General features: G+C 55.6%; 1 protein-coding gene, 1 long non-coding RNA gene and 1 other non-coding gene across 5 annotated transcripts in view; 1 reads left to right on the top strand and 2 right to left on the bottom strand.

Moving 5' to 3' along the window:
• LOC127034684 (zinc finger protein 239-like) overlaps positions 1–12,704 on the bottom strand; it is a 139,011-nt gene that overhangs the window by 69,227 nt on the left and 57,080 nt on the right. The window lies entirely within an intron of this gene.
• Positions 1–12,704, bottom strand: part of LOC127034724 (uncharacterized) — a 170,999-nt gene that overhangs the window by 102,730 nt on the left and 55,565 nt on the right. The gene's annotated exons all lie outside the window — the stretch shown is intronic.
• TRNAN-GUU (transfer RNA asparagine (anticodon GUU)) lies at positions 8,915–8,988 on the top strand. Its single transcript has one exon. It is a non-coding gene; the product is annotated as a tRNA-Asn (tRNA).

The raw sequence follows: 12,704 nt of genomic DNA, 5'->3' as shown, positions 1-12,704 counted from the left end.
GCTCCAGGTGAATGGGTGGTGCAGGGGCAGGGTCTCGGGGCAATGTGAGGGCAGGGTCTCGGGTGAATGGGTGGTGTAGGGGCGGGGTCTCAGGGGGAAGGGGCGGTGTAGGGGCAGGGTCTCGGGGCAATGTGAGGGCGGGGTTCCAGGTGAATGGGCGGTGCAGGGGTGGGATCTTGGGGCAATGTGAGGGCGGAGTCCCGGGTGAATGGGTGGTGCAGGGGCGGGGTCTCAGGGGGAAGGTGTGGTGCAAGGGCAGGGTCTTGGAGCCAGGGCCAGCTTCAGGCCACAGCGCGCCAAGCACGTGCTTGGGGCGGCACGCCACAGGGGGCGCTCTGCCGGTTGCCAGGAGGGCGGCAGGCGGCTCTGTGGACCTCCCTCAGGCGTGCCTGCGGAGGGTCCGCTGGTCCCGTGGCTCCGGCGGAGCATCTGCAGGCATGCCTGTGGGAGGACCACTGGAGCCGCAGGACCACCAGATCCCCCTGCAGGGACACCTGCGGGAGGTCCACCAGAGCCGCGGGACCGGCGAGCGGCAGAGGGCCCCCGGCAGCGTGCTGCTGTGATTGGGGAGGCAAAATTGCTAGAGCCGCCCCTGCTTGGGGCAATGTGGGAGCGGGGTTCCAGGTGAATGGGTGGTGCAGGGGCAGGGTCTCAGGGCAATGTGAGGGTGGGGTCCCGGGTGAATGGGTGGTGTAGGGGCAGGGTCTAAGGGGGGAGGGGCAGTGCAGGGTCAGGCTCTCGGGGGAAAGGGAAGGGGCAATGTGAGGGCGGGGGTGGGTCCTTGGGGAAAGGGTGCAGGAGAGGGGTGTATTGGGGAGGGGCAATGCAGGAGTGTGGATTTGGGGGAAGGGGCAGAGTTAGGGGGGGTATTGGGGAAAAGGGGCAATGCGAAGGCGGTGCCTTGGAGGGCGGGGCAGGGGCAGGGCTTTGGGGAATGCGGCAGGGATTAGGGAACAGGTGATGTGAGGCCAGGACGTCGGGGGTAGGGGCAGTGTGGGGGCAGGACCCCAGGAGGAGGGGGCAGGGGCAGCGTGGGGGCAGGACCCCAGGAGGAGGGGGCAGGGGCAGGGCTTTGGGGGGAGGGCGGAGCTCGGGGAATGAGGAGGATTAATTCGGTTCAGTGGCAGGTTTGTCTGCGGGTGACACTGGCACTGCAGGGGGGTTTAAAGCCAGGCTCACCCGAGGGAGGAGGACGGGGCTGGGTGGCCGGGCACAGCGGGAGTTCGGGGAGTGACAAGGAGCCCGTTACAAGGCTCATCGGACACACCCAGAAACCAGCTCACACCCAGATGGGGGGTTACAGCCCCAGCGAACAAGGGGCTTTGGGAACATCCCCGCGGTGCAGACAAATGTACCAAGTCACCGGGCAGAGACAGACCCGGCACTGACCTGCCCCCCCCCCCCGGGTCCTCGGCCTCCGCCCCCAGCGCGGCCCCGCTCCCGCCCCCGCCCCGATCAGCTGCTTTGTGCGGGGGGTGAAAGGGGCGAAGCGGCGCAGCACGTTCCCACGCGGAGCAGGTTCATACACTGAACGGGGGGGCGGGGCTCTCTGGGGGACGGGGCGGGGGCGGAGTTGTGGGGGGGATGTGTCAGGTTGACCCAGGGACCCGCCCTCACCTGGGCTCGAGAGGGCGGAAGCGCCCCGGGGCAGGCTGGGAGTTGTAGTTCCTGGCTCGTCTCAGAGCGGAAGTGACGCACAGTTGCTCAGGCAACGCGCCACCTCCCGGTGCGCACTGGGAAGCGTAGTTCTCCCTCTCACAAGCGGTCTCTATTGGAGGAGGGGCCGTAGCTCTCAGTTTGCTGCGCCCCTCCCCGCTCCCTGATTGGCGGAGAGAGCGCGGGACAGAGACTCGGCACGTGGGGTGCGGGCCTGGTTCCCTCGCCCCGAGGCTTCGCTGCCCCCGCCCCCCCGCCACGGGGAGCCGGGGGGGGCCACCAGTGGGACCCGCCCCGGCGCTGCGGGGGGGCCGCGGGCTCGGGGGCAGCCGGCGGGGCCGGGCCGAGCGGCGCTGAGGCGGGACGGGGAGTGGGGGCTCCGCACGGGGGGGCCGGGGGCTCAGACACCCAGTTCCAGGCGCCAGGCCCAGCCCCTGCCCCGGGAGCAGCCCCGGGCCCGTGGGAGCCGGGCGGGGGGGGGCACACGGCAGAGGCAGCGCGAGTGAAAGGGCTTCAGCCCCCTCCCCCCCCCGGCTGGGCCTGGGGGGGCAACAGGGGGGCGGGGCTGAGCTGCCTGGGAGCAGTCCCACAAGCGGCAGCCTGGGGCCACGAGGCCTTCAACCTCCCCCAACCTGCCCCCAGTGTCCCCCCCGTCCGCTGTGACTCTCCTGCCAGCACCGCCCCCTCCTCTCCCGCTGTACGGCCCCAGCAGCCCCTTCAAGCCTCCACAACCTGCCCCACCAGTGTCCCCCCATCTGTTGTGACCTTCTTGCCAGCCCCACCCCCATCTGTGGGGATCCCTCAGCCCCCAGCATCCCCTCCCCCATTGTGTACACTCTACCTGGCCTCTCCCTTTGCCTCCGACCTCCTCCTCCCCCTCCATCCTCAGCACCCTGACACCGACCTCCTCTCGCCCCACCCCCAACACCTTCCTTCCCGTCCTCAGCACCCCACACCCCCTTCCTCCTCCTCCCCCCCATCCATGTCCTCAGTGCCCATCTTTAATTGCCTCCAACCCATTTCTCATTGCTGGGCCCCACTTTCCCATCCCCCAACTCCCCCAGTCCATCCCCAGGGTGTGAGGTTCCTCATCTTCAATCTCTGCTACACCCAAACCTGCCAGGTTCTCCTTTTCAACCACTGTGGGGTTGTCCAACCGCAGACACCCATCCACTCTGAGCTCTCTAAATCCCACATTCCTACAATGCACCTTGGTAACGCCACTCTCCTCTATCCCTGATCCCCCTATTCCCTTCCCTTAGGTCCTTCTGGACACCCCAACCCACAGTCAGGCCCCCACATACATCCCAGTCATTCACATGCTGAGCCAGTTCTTCAGGGACCCCCACAGCCCAGCAAACTTCTCCATCCATGAGCCCCATGGACCTGTGGCTGGGAAGGTGAGGAAGCTCCCACTTGGGCTGGGCTGGGTGTGGGTGTTAATCTTTTCCTGTCTTGTGTGTACTGTACTCACAAATGCTTTTTGCTCCCTCGGGTTGAGGTGTGGTTTTGGCCGAAGATGAGGTGTTTTGGTAGCCCTGTGGATGCTGTGTGGTGTCTGGAATGGGGCGTGTGTGTTCCCATCATGCCCCTTCCCCTCTGCCTGCAGAGCTGAGACAGACAGGTCTGAGGAGCAGAGCAGGAGCTCTGGGAAGGAGAAGAGCAATATGAAGATGGAGTCTAAGATGAGGCCAGGTACCTTCTGTGGAGGGAGACATGCTGGACAGTGCTAAGGACTGGGGAGACAACCAGGTGCTGCAGGGGAGATGATGTTGCCATTTGCGAGGGCTGATCATCTCTCTGGCCAGGAATGGTGTGTGCTCACTAGCAGAAAGTTGGATCCATGAGAGTGGCTCACTGTTCTGAATTTCTTTCGTCCTCCTAGGTTTCTCTCTCTGTGTTGGCCAACTTTCACTCAAACTCTCTCTCTCTCCTTTCATGGACACCTGTCATGTTCAGTTGCCTGCATTCTCTTCCTCTGCTCCCCCTCCCCTAGTCTCCTATGGGCTCTGCTGGGTCTATCTGCCCACGGGCAGGGTCTCTGCCATACTGGGAAGGATGTGTCCTGCCTGCCAGGATAAGGGGGTTGCTTCTCCCATCCCCTATCTTTGGGAAGACCTCATTGCTGTAACTGGGTCACAGTGTGAGTGGCCATTCATGTCTTTGGGGCTGTGAGGTCTGAGACTGAGAGGGGTGGGCTCACGGTCATGGCTTTGGGCAGAGGAGAAGTGGGGCTGGGATTAGAGATGCCCCTTATCACCCGCTAGCTCCATTACTGCATCACCCAAAAGCCTCGCTCAGGGTCCACTATGTGTCCTTGTGCTGTGCACTGCAGGGACAATCAGAGGGACACCAGGATGCATGAGGAAATAGATGAGTGTGTGAGGCAGATGGGTGAAGGAGGGTGTGTGGCATACATTGGGGACGGATGGGGGTTGAGGGTTGGACGGACAGATGGAGAGCTGCAGGGATGGATGGTGATGTCACAGGCTGGACTTGTGATGGGTTCAGCTCATGTCCGCTGGTTCTGTGATCTCCTGCCCCCATCTGCCTTTCTGACTCTGCCCCTGTCTCTCGCAGGCAGCACTCAGCAGAGTCTGGCCCTGTTGTTACACTGGTGCCTACATCCAGCGCACACCTGTGCGTAATGTGCTCCTGGAGAGCTCAGGCAGGGAGAAGCATGTGGCTTACAGCTGCTGAACCAGCTACTCCAAAGACTGCCGCAGATCTCACCCTCCTTGGGCAGCAATACCCTGGCCGTGGGGTTCCTTGTCCCTCCTCGCTGCCAAAGCAGCCTGCTCAGCGCAGAAACCGAGGTCACCTGTCTCTGGCCAGCCTCTAGCTGGAGCTGTTCCAGCCCCGAATTGCTGGTATCCAGCCTGGCCGGAGTTGGTGTGATGTCCTAGCAGAGTCCGTTCTTTCTCCCTGGTAGATTATGATTTTCCCCACTGCAGTTAGTTGCTCTTTCTCTGCTTCTCCATAGCCCCTCCCCAGTGATAGTGACCCCTGCTGGCCAGGCACGGGAGTGTCCTGTAGGTGCCTTCTTCTAGGAGCAGTGACTCCTGGTGGCGAGAGGCAGCAATGCCTGGCATGTATCCCCCTTAGCATTGCTGCAGAGACCCCTGGTGGCAACTGAGGTCAGTTGCCTGTGTGACCCCCCACTACTTCCATTGCGCCTGTGAGCGCTGGTGGGTAGGTGAGGCAGGGCTCTGTATGTATATCAGCCATTGGGGCAGAGCCCTCTGCGTATCCCACTCTCATCTCAGTGACTCGTGTTGCCCAGGTGGGGCAGTCCCCTGTGTGTATTTACTCCCCCCAAACCTTGCATTGGGCCTGTGACCACTGGTAGCCAGAGAGTCAGTGCCTAAGCTGTATTCTTCACCTTCCCCAAGGTGGCAGGGTGCCTGGGTGACTATGTCAGGCAGTGCCTTGGGTATCTTTCAACTCCTTTGTGGCAATGAGCCCTGCTTCTGGTGTGTATCACTCCCCCACTAGGGATGTGCACTGGTGGCCAAGTATGGCAGTGCCCTTTGTATAGCCCCCTCTCCCCGCCCCCCAGGGTGACCAAATAGAAAGTGTGAAGAATCGGGACGGGGTGGAGGCTAATAGGCACCTACATAAGAAAAAGCCCCGAATATCGGGACTATCCCTATAAAATCGGGACATCTGGTCACCCTATCCCCTATACCCGTGTGCCAGGTATGGCAGGCAGATCCCTGGCATCCCTGTGGGGCAATACCCACTCTATATCCCCCAATTGGGGCAGTGACCCCTGCTGGTCAGGTGGGGCAGTGCCCTGTGTGCGTATGTCCCCTATTTAGGTAGCGACCCCGATGGCTAAGTGAGGCAGTGGCCTTTGAGTTTCTCTTCTCTCCCCAGCCCCCTCTCTCTCTGGTGTAGGACCCCCAGCTGGGGAACTACCCGATGTGTAACTCTATTAATTGGAGCAGTGACCTCCCCGGGGTGCCCTGGTGTGGCAGTACCCTATTGCTTTCTCCTTCCCCTTCTCCCCACGCCATTGTGGTAGTGGCCACTTCAGGCAGTAGCCTGTTTATCATCTCCCCCCAACCAGCACCATTGCAGCAGTGCCACCTGGTGGCCATGTGCGGCAGTGCCCTGCCTGTATCCCCCTCAACCATTGCTGCAGTGACCCCAGGTGCCCACTTTGAATAGTAGCCTGTGTGTACCTCACCTCTTGGGGCAGTAACGTGTGGGGCCAGCTAAGACAGTGCACAGTCTGTGACGTCTGGTGGCCACGTAGGGCAGTGGCCTGTATGTACCATCTCCTCTGGAGCAGTGACCACTGGTGTCTTGGTGCTAAGATGCAGCCACCTCTGGGTTACATGGTGGGGCTGTTTACAGGGCAGTGGGGACAGCCCCCCTGTTCCAGGAAGTAGGGGAATGTCTGGTGTTTGGGGCAGAGCGTTCCACCTTCTACTGAACTTTGATGCTCTGAGCACCTTTTCCACGCATGAAGAAGACCCTGTGTGACTCCAAAGCTGGTCCAGTAACAGGTATCATCTCACTTGCCTTGTCTCCCTGGTTTTCTGGCAACTGTCCAACTCCCCCTTTGCTGTTGGTCTTCAAACCTCCTCCAAGCAACCCTCCATCAATCCCTTAAGATGCCAGACCTCTCCTGGAACCCAACCCTAGGGGGGGCACTCCACCTGAAAACCCTACGGCACCATGGGAGTGGAAGTGTCCACTGCCTCCCTCTTCCACCAGCCAGGATGGGCCCCACAGCACAATGGGAGTGGTCATGTCTCCTGCTTCCATTTCCTGACAGCTGCTGCCAGGCCCGACCCAGACTTCCCATTTCTGGTGTGAGTCTGGAAGCAGATGCTGCCATGAGGCGGTGCCGGGAAGGGTGGTGCTGATGTCAGGAGAAAGCAGGAGGAGTAAGTGGGTCTGTGCTACTGCGGGGAGTTGCTGCCCTTGCTGTGAAAGTACTCCGCTATTAGAGGAGATGTCATCTCCGTGCCCTGCCATGCTCTGCACCAGCCCCTGCTTGTCACGGGAGCAGGGCTGGCTCCAGGCACCAGCGTAGCAAGCAGGTGCTTGGAGCAGCCAATTCAAAGGGGTGGCCCGTACGGTATCGGGGCAGCACATCTGGGTCTTTTGCGGAAATTCGGCGGCGGGTCCCCCATTCCCTGACTTAGTCTTTGAGCTGCCACCAAATGTCTACCAAGGAGGAAGGGAGGGAGGACTCGCCGCCGAACTGCCGCAGAAGAAGCACTGTGGTTGAGCTGCCGCCGAAGAGCCACAGTTTTTCTTTTCTTTCTTATTTACTTTCTCCACACCGGTCATGGTTTTATAAACCTCCGTCTTATCCCCCTTTAGTCGTCTCTTTTCCGAGATGAAAAGTCCCAATCTTATGAATCTCTTCTTAGACGGAAGCTGGTCCATATCCCCTCATCATCTTTGTTGTCCTTTTCTGAATCTTTCCCATTCCAATAGATCTTTTTTGAGATTGTGGCGACGGCATCAGCACGCAGCATTCAAGATGTGGGCGTACCATGGATTGTTATTGAAACGATATGATAGTTTCAGTCTTCTTACCTATCCCTTTCTTAATGATTCCCTACACTCAGCTGCATATTGAGTGGATGTTTTCAGAGAACTATCCACAATGACTCCCAGATCTCTTTCTCGAGTGGTAACAGCTAATTTAGACCCCATCGTTTTATAGGGATAGTTGGGATTATGTTTTCCAATGTTCATTACTTTGCACTTAACAGCACCGACGTTCATGTGCCATTTGGTTGTCCCATCACCCAGTTTTGTGAGATCTCTTTATGGCTCTTCGCACTCTGCCTGAGACTTAACTATCTTGAGCAATTTTGTATCATTTGCCAATTTTGCCACCTCACTGTTTACCCCTTTCCCCAGATCATTTATGAATAAGTTGAACAGTACTGCTCCCAGTACAGACACCTGGGGACAAGAGAGGGAAGATCCTCTTCTGACACTAGCAGACCAGGTGCCAGCTCATACCAAGGCCCCCAGGCCTTACTGAAAAGTGACAAATGCATGGCTGGAACCTAGTCTTTCTCACCTGTTTGTTACTGTTGTTAAAACAGGCCTTAGATTTATAAAAATGTGTTTAATGTTTAGAGTTTATGACAAGCTCGTGAGTTGCTGCATGCATTCTTCTCACCTATAATAGCCGTAGCCCATGTTGTAAGGTGATATATAAGCGTTGGTACTAAAGCTGTAAACCCCCTTGCTGCCACCCAGCCACCAGTCAGGAGAGAAGCATTACCAAGTGTGAAATGCTAGTTTACCAGAAGAGGCGTCATCTCCTTTCCAACAAGAGAAGGCCCTGACTGAGACATCAAGCAAGCCACTGTGGATCATCCGTGGGCAAAAGACCTGGTTGATTGCTACCCCTAACACACCCACAAGGAGGCAAAGACCTGCACAAACACTTTCCCCCATCAGCTTGAGCTCTGGGGGAATGGAATAAAAATCTCTGTCAGGAAGAAACTGTTGTCCCCACCACAGATGCTGCTTGGACTTCAGGGAGACCGCACACCCTCTAAGCATAAGCAAGGGATCCTGGCTGTTTTGCTAGGGTTAGCTGTAAAGGACATACAGAGTTTGCAGCTTCTACTACACTTGGGTGGCAAAATAATGTCAGGATGCCTAAGGAGAATGTCTATAACTCCATGTTAAGGCTATTCTTGTGCCTGAGAAACTCTCACTTGATACATGGTGGGTGAGAGTAAAGCATGGAACACACAACCATGAGCAGCCCCACTGCCTTAGGGTTACGGTTATGCAATTTGATCTCTTTGTTGTTGTTAGTGCTGCAGTCGTTTGCCTTAAGCTTGTACCACTTGATCTCTTTCAGGGTATGTTTTGGTTCCTGAGAGGTAAAAGGCTGCTGTGTGTGTGGTGTTATGGAATGAGGTAGCAAAGGTTGGTGTTGCAGAGGTGGTGCATGTGCCACAAAAATTGGGCCCCCCCACTGCCAACCCCAGCTCTGGTCCCACAGTCCAGAATTTGCATAAACCCACCTGCTGACCTGTGACTAAGAATTTCGCCCTGCTAACTCTTCCAGCAACACAGGCCAAAGAAAGTATATGCAAGTGCTGTACCGCAGCCCCAGTGCTCTTTTTGGCTCCTTCCCACAGATCTTTCACTGCATACCAGTCCAGTTCCTTGCTGTGGCTTGTCTAAGAGCTGCATGCATATGCTAGAGCATACCCTGAGCTGATTCCTGACTTTTGTGCTCCATACAGCTTTGCCTATTCATGTCTCTGTGGTGCAATGGGTCAGCGCGTTCGGCTGTTAACTGAAAGGATGGTGGTTCGAGCCCACCCGGGGACGGTGGTAAGCCTGTGCTACTTCCTTGCTTCCCCGAGGCCTGGGGGGTGCCTCCAAAGTCCCATTTTGCTGCCTCTTGGCTTCAGTGCTTTCAGCTGGTGGCCCAAAGAGTGGACTAGATGCCATTCAGAAACCCGTCTCCCAGCAGCCGTGCCGGAGGCTCAGGCTTAATCCTTGAGGCTGAGCACAAAAACTTTCAGCCGGGAACATTTTGCTCCCTTCCCGCCTCCGCCCAAGTGGCAAGGGAGAAGCGGATGAGACACGCCTGCTGAAATATGCCTCCCTCCCACTTCCCTGTAGGCTGTGCAAAGCTCTTGGCCTGCCTCATGCCTCATCAGGAAAGAGGGCCATACTGCCCACGCCTGAGTCACGTGTGCAGTCAGGCTCGCCCTGGCTGACGGCGCGCAGAGCCACGCGAGTCAATGGCAGGTCGAGTCGGTAGCCTCAGCTCTTTCCCCTGACAGCCACACAGCGCTGCCCAGCGCCCCGAGAGCCTCCCTGGTGTTCTCCCGCAGCCCTCTGGGGTGGGTGGGAAAAGGGGACCAGGAAGCACTGTAGCCTCATTGTGGGACAGGAGGCCCTCGCCACGCCCAGATCTCCCTCTTGCCTTCAGCCCAGGCAGCCAGAGGTGCCAGGGAGTTCCCTGGCAGGCGGCCGCCTCAGCCACCTCTTGCCGCTCTGCTGGTCACCACCTCGTTGGAAGGCCCAGAGGGAAAAGAAATGATCGCACGCATAGCAGAGAATGGTTTCGATCCATCGACCTCTGGGTTATGGGCCCAGCACACTTCCACTGTGCCGCTCTGCTGGCTCTTCACAACCCTTCCACCCAGCCGGCACTATCCAGATTAGTGCCTTACTAGCGCTCGCACTGGCAGGCAGATGCGCAGGCTGCTAGGCAGCTGCCCTGGTCACAGGATTTTACAGCGTCTACAGGGTAAAAGGGATCTAGTTGGGGTTTGGACCCCACTGGGAGCTGGGTAGCTGAGTGCCGGAGACGGGAGCACTTCTTAAACTGTTCTCAGTTAAGCCTTCAGCTTGTGGGGAATGAGGTTCAGCCTTGGATCCGTGTCTGCAGCAGGCAAGCGCCTCTGGCTCAATCGGCCCCCCTCACTGTCTTAGCAGACTAAAACCCGGAGCAAACGCACATGCCTTGCAAAGGAACAGGAGCCGGGATCTCGAACAAATGTCAACATTTTATTAAGATGATGTTGAAAGAAAAAAAGAAGTGTATGGTACAGCGTTTAGGCACAGAAGTTTCTGGTGATCAGGGAACAACGTACAGATTACCCAGGGGGTGCGAAGTTCGGTTTAAGATCAGGTGGCATAAGGAATACATAATGTGCAATAGCCCCAACTGGGGGTAAAAGGTTAACGTACAGACACTGAGTTGGGAGGGTGTGTTGTCCATGTGAAGGCTAAGTTCAGGTGTGGAGTATAACGAGCGGATAGGACGATGAGGATGGCTTGACCCGTGTTTGGTGAGTTTAAACGTTCAGTGTTTTTGAATCTTTGCCACAATCTAGTTTAAGCAGGGTCGCTATGAACCTGCCATCTGTTGGTGATCTGTTGTAAAAGCCTTTTGAGGCTGATGTCATTTGCACGGTTCCACCCACCCCAGATTGCATGATGGGAGTGCTTGTCCAGAGGGTCATTTCAGCTGCTGTGGGATCCCCAATCTCTTTGTTATTGGGGCAGGAGTAATGCAGTGTATTTTCCTGTTCGTTTTGGATCAGGATCGTTTTGGATCAAGGAGAGAGTAACAGTACCTCGCATTTGAAGCTTGAGAGCTTAACCCTCGCCTGCAAAGTACTCACCCATTAAGGGGTCTGGGTTCCAAAGACCCAAAGCTTGTGGGAGGTAGGAATAGATGTTTGTGCCTGCTGGTTTTCTTCCTGCTGTCCCTGGTGTGTAAAGACAGAAGTGTTTTTGAATCTCTTTGAGTTGTTGTTAGTGCTTCAGTCCTTTGCCTTAAGCTTATGCCGTTTGATCTTTTTCAGGGTATGTTTTGGTTTTGAGAGGTAAAAGGCTGCTCTGTGTGCATGGGGTGTTATGGAGTGAGGTTGCAAAGGTTGGTTGCAAAGGTGGTGCATGTGCCACAAAAATTGTGTCCCCTCTCCCCACCTCAGCTCTGGTCCCAGAGCCCAGACTTTGCATAAACCCACCTGCTGACCTGTGACTAAGAATCTGGTTTCAGAGATTGTTCGTGTGTCACAAAAGCTGTGTCCCACAGCTGATCTCCCAGTGTCCAATCTGCTAAATTTTCTTGCTGTCCTGAGTGGTAAGGAACATTTTCTCCAACGATGGAGTTGTTTACAACTTACAGTGTGGAAATGAGATCAAAACTCAACAGCTTATGCGTGCCTAAAAATTGCATTTAGTTATTAAAGACTTTACATCTGTGGCATAGAACCAAATATGTATTAGAAACATAAAAACCTCTATTTTTAAACTAAAGAGATACAAAGGACATAAAATGTGCATTTAAGGGTTTCACAAACAATCTGTTGTACTAAATACAAACATTTCTTTTCAATCTCTCTTATTTCACTATGCTTTGGAACCCATGTCCCTTGCCTAATGAGTTTTATGTAGGTTCGGGTGAGTCCCGAAATCATGAACTGCTAAGTTCCGTTCTACTGTATTTGATTCATATCACTGGAATAACTGCACTTTATCACCCCTGCCCTAATAAGAAAGAGACTGGGGATCCCACAGCAGCCGAAATGACCCTTTGGACAAGCACCCCCATCATGCAATCTGGGGTGGGTGGAACCATGCAAATGACATCAGCCTCAAAAGGCCTTTACAACACATCACCAACAGATGGCAGGGTAGGGTTCATAGCGACCCTGCTTACATCCTCCCTCCAGCCAAGAATTGGTGGTCCTGATAAATCACATTCCCTATTATACCAACTCATTGGTATTGAATGCGAAGTTATGGCTAGCAAAAGTAGCCACCCATCTCTGCCTTGTAGCATCCAGCTTAGTCCTTGTTAACACATAAGTCAGTGGATTGTTCTCTGTCCACATCTGAAACTGAGCACTACACAAGTAGTTTCGAAATTTCTCAGTGATGGCCCATTTCAAGACCAAGAACTGTTGCTGGTGGATGGGATAGCGAGTTTCGCTATCAGACAGTCCTCAGCTGGCAAAGCCTACAGATGTACATTTCCTTCCACTTCCTGGTACGGGACTGCTCCCAGACCCTCCAAACTGGCATCAGCATGCAGGATAAACCATTTGTTTGGGTTAACAAGGACTAAGACTTGCACATGAATCAGGCAAATAATGATTTCCCATAAAGCCCTGTCACTTCTCTCAACCCGCCATGTCCCAAATGGAGAAGAGAGGAGCCCCTCCCGTGTCCCAGACCAGGAACACCAGATTGGAGGGGGGGAGGTGTTCATGACTCAGTCCAGGTTTGCTACTGCTGCAAAGGAGAAGATTTCCTTCCTCAGTCCAGGTCAACTGTAATTGTTGTTGTAGTGGGAGAGAGATGTCTCTCATCTTTTTCTTAGATGCTTTGGTGAGAGCAGACAAGCAGAGGTTTTTTTTCCCCTTTGCAGCTCACATCACACATTTCTTCTCTGGTTTTTGCTCTAGCTTGATTTCTCTCTTGCATCTCAGTTTTCTCTTTCTTGGCCTCATTCCAGAGCATTCACAGCCCAATTCTCTATCCTAACCCTGAGTCCTCTACTGCACTCTGAATGTCTCATT

This window comes from Gopherus flavomarginatus, chromosome 15 (genome assembly GCF_025201925.1).
Source record: "Gopherus flavomarginatus isolate rGopFla2 chromosome 15, rGopFla2.mat.asm, whole genome shotgun sequence".
Classification (NCBI taxonomy): domain Eukaryota; kingdom Metazoa; phylum Chordata; order Testudines; family Testudinidae; genus Gopherus; species Gopherus flavomarginatus.
The sequence above is the reverse complement of the archived record's forward strand: the minus strand, read 5'-3'. Positions and strand labels throughout refer to the sequence as shown.